Raw genomic sequence first — 9,497 nt, forward strand, 5'->3', positions numbered from 1 at the left:
ACAATAACACTTATGCTTAACAACCAACAGCGTGCTTCAATCAAAACTGATTAGTCATGCCTCAGCTTTCGCTGCTTTTACTCTCTCGGTTTCCTTGTTCACCCATTTCTCCTAAGGTCTAGTAATTTGGTGAACTTCATGCTTGGTTACCAGCTATATACATGTATATTTGTGGTTTGTAGCCATGTGCGGGTGTATATGTGAGTACTACATCGGCTGATGATGACATGCGTTTGTGAGTATCTCTCTGCTGCCTTGTATGTATGTGTGTACATGACGATTGATTTGTTTACGTGCATACGAGTGGCTGCTTAGTATCGGCTTAGTGATGATAATATCGCTTAGTAATGACAATATTCGTCACACTATAGCCGTGTTTTTTAACACGCGTATATCCGTTTACGCTTAATCTTTATATGGACAGATAAGCGACAAACTTTAAATATACCTCTGAAATTGCTGCGCATAAATTTTGTCCTACTAAATTTCAATACGCATTATACTCACATGTAACTGAAATATGTGCTTTTGTTTCACCCTCTATACTAATTCTATGTATTCTATGTGTGTCCATAATTCATCGCAACTGATTCAGCTATATGTTATACCCTATGGCCATCAGAGCGTTGTGTCTCCGCTTTTCAGTACACTCTGTTGCTGTAGCTAGTTGTTTAACCACAGCCGCTAGATGGGTCTCCTAAGCATTATCTAAGCGAGGATAGGCGTTTTTTTTTACGCGCAAACGAAACGTATACGCGTGTAAAAAAAACACGGCTTATACTGTTTTATTGTATTGTAGAAATAAAATTCTCTTTTAACAGCCAGAAGATATTGTTTCAAATAATCTTTTCTAGTTATTTGGTAAAATTTTAATACGTTTTTGATAAATTTAATGATGATTATAAATATTAATTATTCAATATAGGAGGTTCGGATATCAAAGAGTGGCTTTTCTTGCTTTTTTCGCTGCAAAATTTTTTATAATAATATCAAAATTTAACTGTCTTGCCAAAACGGATTCAACACAAAGCGTGACAAGTCCTGAAACTCGCTCTGAAGATGAACGCGATCTATGAAAGTTTTTAATTCTTGAAAGGACGCTGAAGGAACGTTCTGCACTATCTACAGTGACAGGTATAGTGAAAAGATACGTAAAGCAACACAAATGTTGGGGAAATTGTATACATATTTTGAACATAGATGGCATTTAGCAATTCCAATGGTGACAGACCTTTATCAAAATTTGCTTCGTAAATGTATTTCAAGTGAATTATTTCGCATTCTAATCTTTGAGAAATGTCCGACTTGTGTTTTTCGACAAAATTTTTGCTGCGCTCGCCCGAACCGTAGTTTCATCCATGTCTTCAAATTGCCACGGAAAAGAAAACGTTTCGCTCAAATTTCTCATAGCTGCAAATCGTTCAGTAATGCCAGTGATTACCGAATCAACGATCACCATAAATGTATTGTTTTTAAAATCAGACTCTCAATGATCTGTAATTATCTCATTTAAATTATCTTCAGAACGTATTTTGGGGTTTCTCTTTCGAATGTCCGGACACTTTGGCGAGATGTTCAATTGAATAGCAATTGTTTTGCATTCGTTTAAAATTGTTTCCCATTGGTTCCTTATCAACTTCAAATCAGCTAATAAGGCATGAAGATGTCGGATCTTGTTGTTGTTGTTGTAGCGACAAGGTTACTCCCCGAAGGCTTTGGGGAGTGTTATCGATGTGATGGTCCTTTGCCGGATACAGATCTGGTACGCTCCGGTAACACAGCACCATTAAGGAGCTAGCCCGACCATCTCGGGAACGATTTATATGGCCACATTAAACCTTCAGGCCATCCTTCTCTCCCCACCCCCAAGTTCCGGGTCGAGGTCGCCAGAACCTCGTCTGATTCGCCACGAGGTTGACAATTGGGTTTGGAGAAGCTATATATTGCGCTGGCAACCTGAAAGGGTTGCGCTACACAGCCCCTTGAATCTGGTATGTACGACAGGCATACCTACCGCAGGTATATTCTGACCCCCTAACCCGCTGGGGAGATGTCGGATATGTTTCTCTCTCTCATTTGTCAGATGTCGGACCTCAACATGTATGGTGGCGTGTCTAGCTTGGAGGACCACGTTTCTTTCATTAATGGTAGTCAGTATTTTGAACCAAATTGAGGACAGCAAGATAGATTCGAACTTGTTTATGTACTTGAGAATGCCGGTAACATCGCCGTATGCTTGCGCAGTCAAATTTGGCTTTTGTCTGAAAGACTACGAAGAGAGCTCGGTACATTTTTTTTAGGATGTCCCTTCGTTGTGGACTGCAGCTGAAAGCAGTAAAACATTTTTGTACAACTCCGAAGAAAGTAATTGCAGCCGTACAACTTTCTGCAGCATCAAAACCACATAAATTGAGACTGTGGGTTGCACAAGGCGAGTAATCAGCATTCGAGTTTTTGACGTAATGCTCCGTTGTAAGCTCCTTTCATATTGGCGCCGTTATCGTACCCTTGTGCACGACAATTTTAATGGGATTTCATGTTTACCTAAAGTATGGCAAATTAGATCAGCGATTTCGTTTACCAAGATATATACTTTCGCTTTTGAAAGCAAGGCCTCTTTCCCCCAAAAATAAAATAGTGTCCAAAATTCTATATAACATTTCTTTCCACTTTTGAGTTGCAGTGATTAGCTGTTCATTGATAAGTGTGTCAATTGTAGCCTCCTTTTGAATTAGATTTTGTAAAGATCTTGAGTATTTTCGTGTGGTGGCAGTTTATCGTATAGCTTCTTCTATACCTGGAATTTCGAATATCCGCACAGCAAATTTTAGGTCGATTTAAAGTATTGGTGCTTAACAGACGACATGGTAGGCAATAAAAAGCATTGCTACTCTCACTACACACTAACCAGTCACGCGAGGTAGGAAATGTCTCGCCACGACAATCACGTGGAAAAATAACAGGACACTTTTGATGACCTCGACGAATTATTTCGTTGACTTCTTCAGATCGCAAAAACTCATTATTCACGGTACCGATATCGAAGTCGTTTAAATAATCTGGACTTTGATACAGAGTTCGTGGTATTGTTTGAAGACTTTTTGAAGATGAACCTTCATCAGTGTCACCATGAAAACTTTACGATTTCGGATTCATATAAACATACATTTTTGTTTGATGCTTTTATTGTCTCCCCAGGCCCAGGCAAAATATCATTATCAATATTCGTTGCTTTTGAAATGCGGCTTAAAATTTGCACATGGAACAACTAAGGACGCTCCAGAATTTAAAAAAATGCCTTAGTACCTCTAAATCGCGGCCCCTGAGAAACCCCGGGCCCGGGGGAATCCCCCCCCCCATTCCCCCTCCCCTCTCGTCGGGCCTGCCTATGGCCATTAGAGGGTTTTGTCTCCGCTTTACGGTACAACCTGTGCTGTAGCTAGTTATTTAACCACTGCCGCTAGATGGGTCTCCTAAGCATTATCTAAGCGAGGATAAGCGTTTTTTTAAGCGCAAACGAAACGTATACGCGTGTAAAAAAACCCGGCTTTTGTTACAAATGAATTTTGTCGGCGTGTGTTCAAACTTTGGTAGAAAGGTAAACTCCCATGAAGAAAGCTTGGGGTTGAGTGTCTCTTGTAACCAGCCTGGTCAACTGTTGACAGAGATTCAAGGGGTTGTGTAGCGCAACCCTCTCAAGCATCTACCAGCATAATTTAGAGCTTCTCCAATCTCACCTACCCACTGCGAATCTGGTTTATTTAGCGGAAAAGGCTCGGGCGACCCTAAGCTCCTCTCGAAAGGCGGGGGTTGGATGGCCAAGAAGGTTCAACGTGATCAAATCGTTGCCGAGATGGTCGGAGTAGTACCTCAATGGTGTTATGGTACAGGAGGAATACGCCGCATTATCCGGCAAAAAAATATAGAACAGTTGACATGACTAATGAAGCATTCATCATTATTTTACTGCGCAAGAAAAAAAACTTTCGGCAGCTGTAATAGTATTGAAGGAAGTCTATGGATTAGTTTTATAAGTTTTAAGCACATATGTATGACCATAGTACAACGAAAAGTTCTATCAGAGCGAAGCAGAGGAAACGAAATATCCCTACTTAGTTTTGCGGTACAGGCAGAAAAATAATTCCTTTGGTGCTTGATATTGGTATTAGTTATCTCCACACACTGAAAGCGGGTGTTATTTGCATCGCAATAGCCAAAATCTGTTTTCTTCTTTTTCTTCTAGCGATAAAGATGCTCCCGGAAGGTTTTGGGGAGTTTTATCAATTTTGATTCCTTTCCGAAACTCCGGTACGTTCCTCTAAAAAGCATCAACGTCCTAGTCTCATGAATTCATGAACGCGTTACATTAAGTTGCAATGCTTTTTTCAACGGATTGCTATCAAAAATTGTATTCACTAATTTTATGCACATGGCTCTAATTTGCACATGCACTTATCTGCAATAAATTCCCGAAAGGTTTATCTGTACGTTGACTTATGTCCCATCGCTTGAAACTAGATTATTGTGTTATATTTTTTATTTTTGCCGCATCCTACACAAGTATTATTCTTGTATAGTTAAAATGTTTGTAACAGTGCTTCGCGATATGTTGTATGTGAATGGGCAAGGTTAAATAAGTCTTAATAGCCAAGTCTGAAGTTCCTTTCTATTTACAATCCCAAGATCTTGCGTGATTGTGGTGATATACGGCCATTATTTTGTACTAGGATTAAGTTACCAATCAAATACGACACACGCCAGACGAGGACATGTCGCAAGCGAGCACCGACACCATCAGAGCTCGTGAGAGCACAAACCCTCCCACCAGCAAGTAGTAGCGATTTAAACGCGCAGCCAAGAGATGAAATCGAAATCCCCACTACACAAGAGCTCATCGAGAGCCTTGAACTCGAGGAGCTGGCACTGGAGAGACGGGACGAAAGTGAAAGCGGCTTGTCGAATGACGACGATCCAGTGAGGACGGCCGGGCCAAAATGACCGGAAAAAGCATTAAAATAGCTCAGATCAACCTCCATCACGCCATTGCAGCTTCGGCTGTACTAGCGAGGAGGTTCGCCTCGGATTATCTGGGCATCGCCCTCACTCAGGAACCTTGGGCTTACAAGAGACACGTGAGGGGCCTTAATGTAAGTAATAATAAAGTAATTTGGGATCCCTCTCAGCAGACACCTAGAGCATGTATAATGCTTAAAGCAGATATTAACTATTTTTGCATTACAGACTTTTTAAGTCGAGATCTGGTGGCGGTACAAATCAATGTGAAGGTGAATGGAGACGACTTCAGTATTGTGCTAGCCGAAGCCTAGTTCCCGGGGACGACTACACGGTCCCTCAAGATAACGTGCAAAAGCTGGTGGCGCACTGCAAAAGAGCCAAACTTCCGCTAATTATAAGAAGCGATGCTAACTCCCACAACATGGAGTGGGGCAGCAATGATACCAACCAAAGGGGTGAGTATTTGCTAGAATATATAGCCAGCAATGATTTGAATATATACAACGTCGGCAGTAAACCGACGTTTGGCAAAAGAGCCAGGGCAGAAGTTCTTGATATAACACTTGGCAACAACCTAACTGAGAATATGATCTCGAAAGGGAGGGTCTCAGCAGAAACAGCAGGATCATAAGGTTTGAGCTGTGTGCTCTATAAGGGCAAGCCAACCCTAAAAGAAATCCCAGAAAAACAGACTGGGGCAGCTACAAGAGTATTATAGAGGCAAACATAGATAGCCTCAAGAATAAGTGTAGAAGCACTAATTGTACAGAGTTAGAGAGCAGAGTGGATAGGGCCAATCAAATAATTATAGATTCCTTCAACTCCAGTTGCCGAGTCTCCTTGGTAAAGGGTAAGAAGCCAACCCCCTTGTGTTCGCATGGCCTGACATTACTAAGAAGGAAAGTTGTAGACTGAACATACACATGCAGAAGCTATGCTTACTATCGAACAACACATGCCGATTTTGTAATCGATCAGCGGAGACGGCGGATCATATCCTCCTGGAATGTGACGCAGTCTCAAGACGTAGGGTTTGGTTTATGGGATCACCTTGGCCAGAGCATTCTCACATTAAATCCCTCAAGCCAGGTGAGCTGTCAGGGTTCATCAGAGATGTCGGCTTGGATGAGTTGCTGTGAAGAAGATAGGTCACAATAGACCAATGGTTGCAGTCGAGGTATCAAATGACGCGTCTTGACATCAGTATTAATAATCCAAAGGCGGAAAATAAAAATTTTAACTCGTTCAAAAGATATTAACGAAAAACCGAAAAAAGACACGCAGGTACCTCCGAAACCGGGGGTGGAATACATAGAATTTTGGGCAGAACACCTTTCTGCGTTAGCGGCCTTCGGCCGCGCTTATAAAAAAGGTAATAGTATGCAAATTTGTGTATATAGTTAAAAAATGTTACTTTAGTTAATAAAAGTGTGTGAAAGGTATATTACCAAAGCAAAAAAGAGTATTAAACACCACAACAGCTTGGTTAGACATTGTTGAAGCGTTTAAAATGCTAAAAGGTGTTGGAAACTAGAAATCACCCTTTTCTCTAGTCCGCGGTGGTTTAAAATTACCTTTCATAATTTACAAAGGCACGGGGATGCAAACAACGTTTAATACCTATTTTCCTTTGGTTTCGGGAACGGATATAGCTGAAGAAATTTAATTCTTTATTTTTTCAATAATTGTTTGCTTTTTGTAGCGACGCTCGAAAGTAGCTTCGTGTGCAGATCTTGAGGCGTAGAAAAATGATAGCTATATGAAATATCTTGTATTTTGGGTAGTAGTGCAGTTTACGGTACCCACCCTAAAGTTGGGCCAAGATTTTCGAGTGAGGTATCAGAAGACGCGTATTAATCTCGAGAACAATAATCCGAAGGCGGAAAAGAAAACTTTTATCTCTGTTTGGAGATATTTGCAGTTGAAGTTGCCGATTTTAATGTGGTTGTTGTTGTGTTTGTACCCACAAAAAAAAGGACGTGTGGCACTCGGGGACTGCTGCGGTAAAGCTATTGCATATTATCAACTTATGCAATTATAATATTTATGCAACATTTTGTTTTCTTTGATATTAATTCAAGTTTTGTCTTTGATATTAATTCAAGTTAACCTTTTTAAGCGTGGTGACCGATAAGAAAACAAATTTTTTATTTTTATTGAATAAATGAGATGTTAATATTTAACTTTCACTTTAACTTTATTTTTAACTTTAACTTTAACATTCACTTTAACTTTAATTTTAACTTTAATTTTAACTTTAACTTTAACATTCACTTTTACTTTAACTTTAACTGTAACTTTAACTTTAAATTTAACTTTGACTTTAACCTCAACTTTAACTTGAACTTTAACTTTAACCTTAACTTTAACTTTAACTTTAACTTTAACTTTAAATTTAACTTTAACTTTATTTTAACTTTAACTTTCGCTTTAACTTTAACATTTACTTTAATTTTCACTTTAACTTTAACATTCACTTTTACTTTAACTTTAATTTTATCTTTAACTTTAACTTCAACTTTAACTTTAACCTTAACTTTAACTTTAACTTTAACCTTAACTTTAACTTTAACTTCCACTTTAACTTTAACTTTATTTTTAACTTTAACTTTAACTTTAACCTTAACTTTAACTTTAGCTTTAACTTTAACTTTGACTTTAACTTTAACCTTAACCTTAACTTTAACTTTCACTTTAACTTTATTTTTAGCTTTATCTTTAACTTTCGCTTTGACTTTAACATTCACTTTAACTTTAACTTTAACTTTAACCTTAACTTTAACTTTAGCTTTAACTTTGACTTTAACTTTAACTTTAACCTTAACCTTAACTTTAACTTTAACTTTCACTTTAACTTTAACTTTATTTTTAACTTTAACTTTAACTTTCGCTTTGACTTTAACAATCACTTTAACCTTAACTTTAACTTTAACTTTAACCTTAACTTTAACTTCCACTTTAACTTCCACTTTAACTTTAACTTTATTTTTAACTTTAACTTTAACTTTAACCTTAACTTTAACTTTAGCTTTAACTTTAACTTTGACTTTAACTTTAACTTTAACCTTAACCTTAACTTTATTTTTAACTTTAACTTTAACTTTATCCTTAACTTTAACTTTAGCTTTGACTTTAACTTTAACTTTAACCTTAACCTTAACTTTAACATTCACTTTTACTTTAACTTTAACTTTAACTTTAAATTTAACTTTGACTTTAACCTTAAATTAAACTTTAACTTTAACTTTAACTTTAACTTTAACCTTAACTTTAACTTTAACTTCAACTTTAACTTTATTTTTAACTTTAACTTTAACTTTCGCTTTAACTTTAACATTCACTTTAATTTTCACATTAACATTCACTTTTACTTTAACTTTAACTTTAATTTTAGCTTTAACTTTAACTCCAACTTTAACTTTAACTTTAACCTTAACTTTAACTTTAACTTTAACTTTAACTTTAACTTTAACCTTAACTTTAACTTTAACTTTATTTTTAACTTTAACTTTAACTTTAACCTTAACTTTAACTTTAGCTTTAACTTTAACTTTGACTTTGACTTTAACTTTAACTTTAAGCTTAACCTTAACTTTAACTTTAACTTTAACTTTCACTTTAACTTTAACTTTAACTTTCGCTTTGACTTTAACATTCACTTTAACTTTAACTTTAACTTCAACTTTAACGTTAACTTTAACTTTAAACTTAACTTTAATTTTAACTTTAACTTTAGCTTTAACTTTCACTTTAACTTTAATTTTATTTTTAACTTTCGCTTTAACTTTAACCTTAACTTTAACTTTATGATCCGGGGTGGGCGTGAGCTTAGCACCTGCTAACAAGCCAACCTAATATAAACGCACGCAAGTCATTTTCTGTTAAAAAAGTCTCATGCACATACAACTTGTATGAGAGCAACTCAAATTGAATTTGCTGCGTGAAAACCTAATTTGATTTCCAATTTTTGTTCTGCGTGACATTTTGACTTGACGTTTGCCCACATGCTTTACATTGTCGCAACGCATGCTTATTTGGGTTAGGGCAAAAAACGCCGGTTGTTTGCGTGGGCTAAAAAAAACGCAGTGCGGTTTTATTAAGCTGGAGACATTGGTGCTTTATCGGTAACCGTATCGGTAACCTTATAACAGCTGATTCGACCAATCTTATGAAAATCCATGCAATCGATTATTGGTGCCGCTAAAGCGGGAGTCATTGGTGCCGTATGTCGTATCGCTGTATCCGTATCCCTAACGTAATCAGCTGTTTATCGTTACGACGGTAAACCAAAACCCAATTGGTTGGCTACGATACGGTTACGACTTTAGCGGCACCAATAATCGATTGCATTGATTCTCATAAGATTGGTCGAATCAGCTGTTATAAGGTTACCGGTACGGTTACCGATAAAGCACCAATGTCTCCAGCTTTAGGTTGGCTTGTAAGCGACCATATATGTATACGATAACCGATAGCACAAT

The sequence above is a fragment of the Eurosta solidaginis genome, chromosome 3, assembly GCF_040869045.1.
Source record: "Eurosta solidaginis isolate ZX-2024a chromosome 3, ASM4086904v1, whole genome shotgun sequence".
Classification (NCBI taxonomy): Eukaryota; Metazoa; Arthropoda; class Insecta; order Diptera; family Tephritidae; genus Eurosta; species Eurosta solidaginis.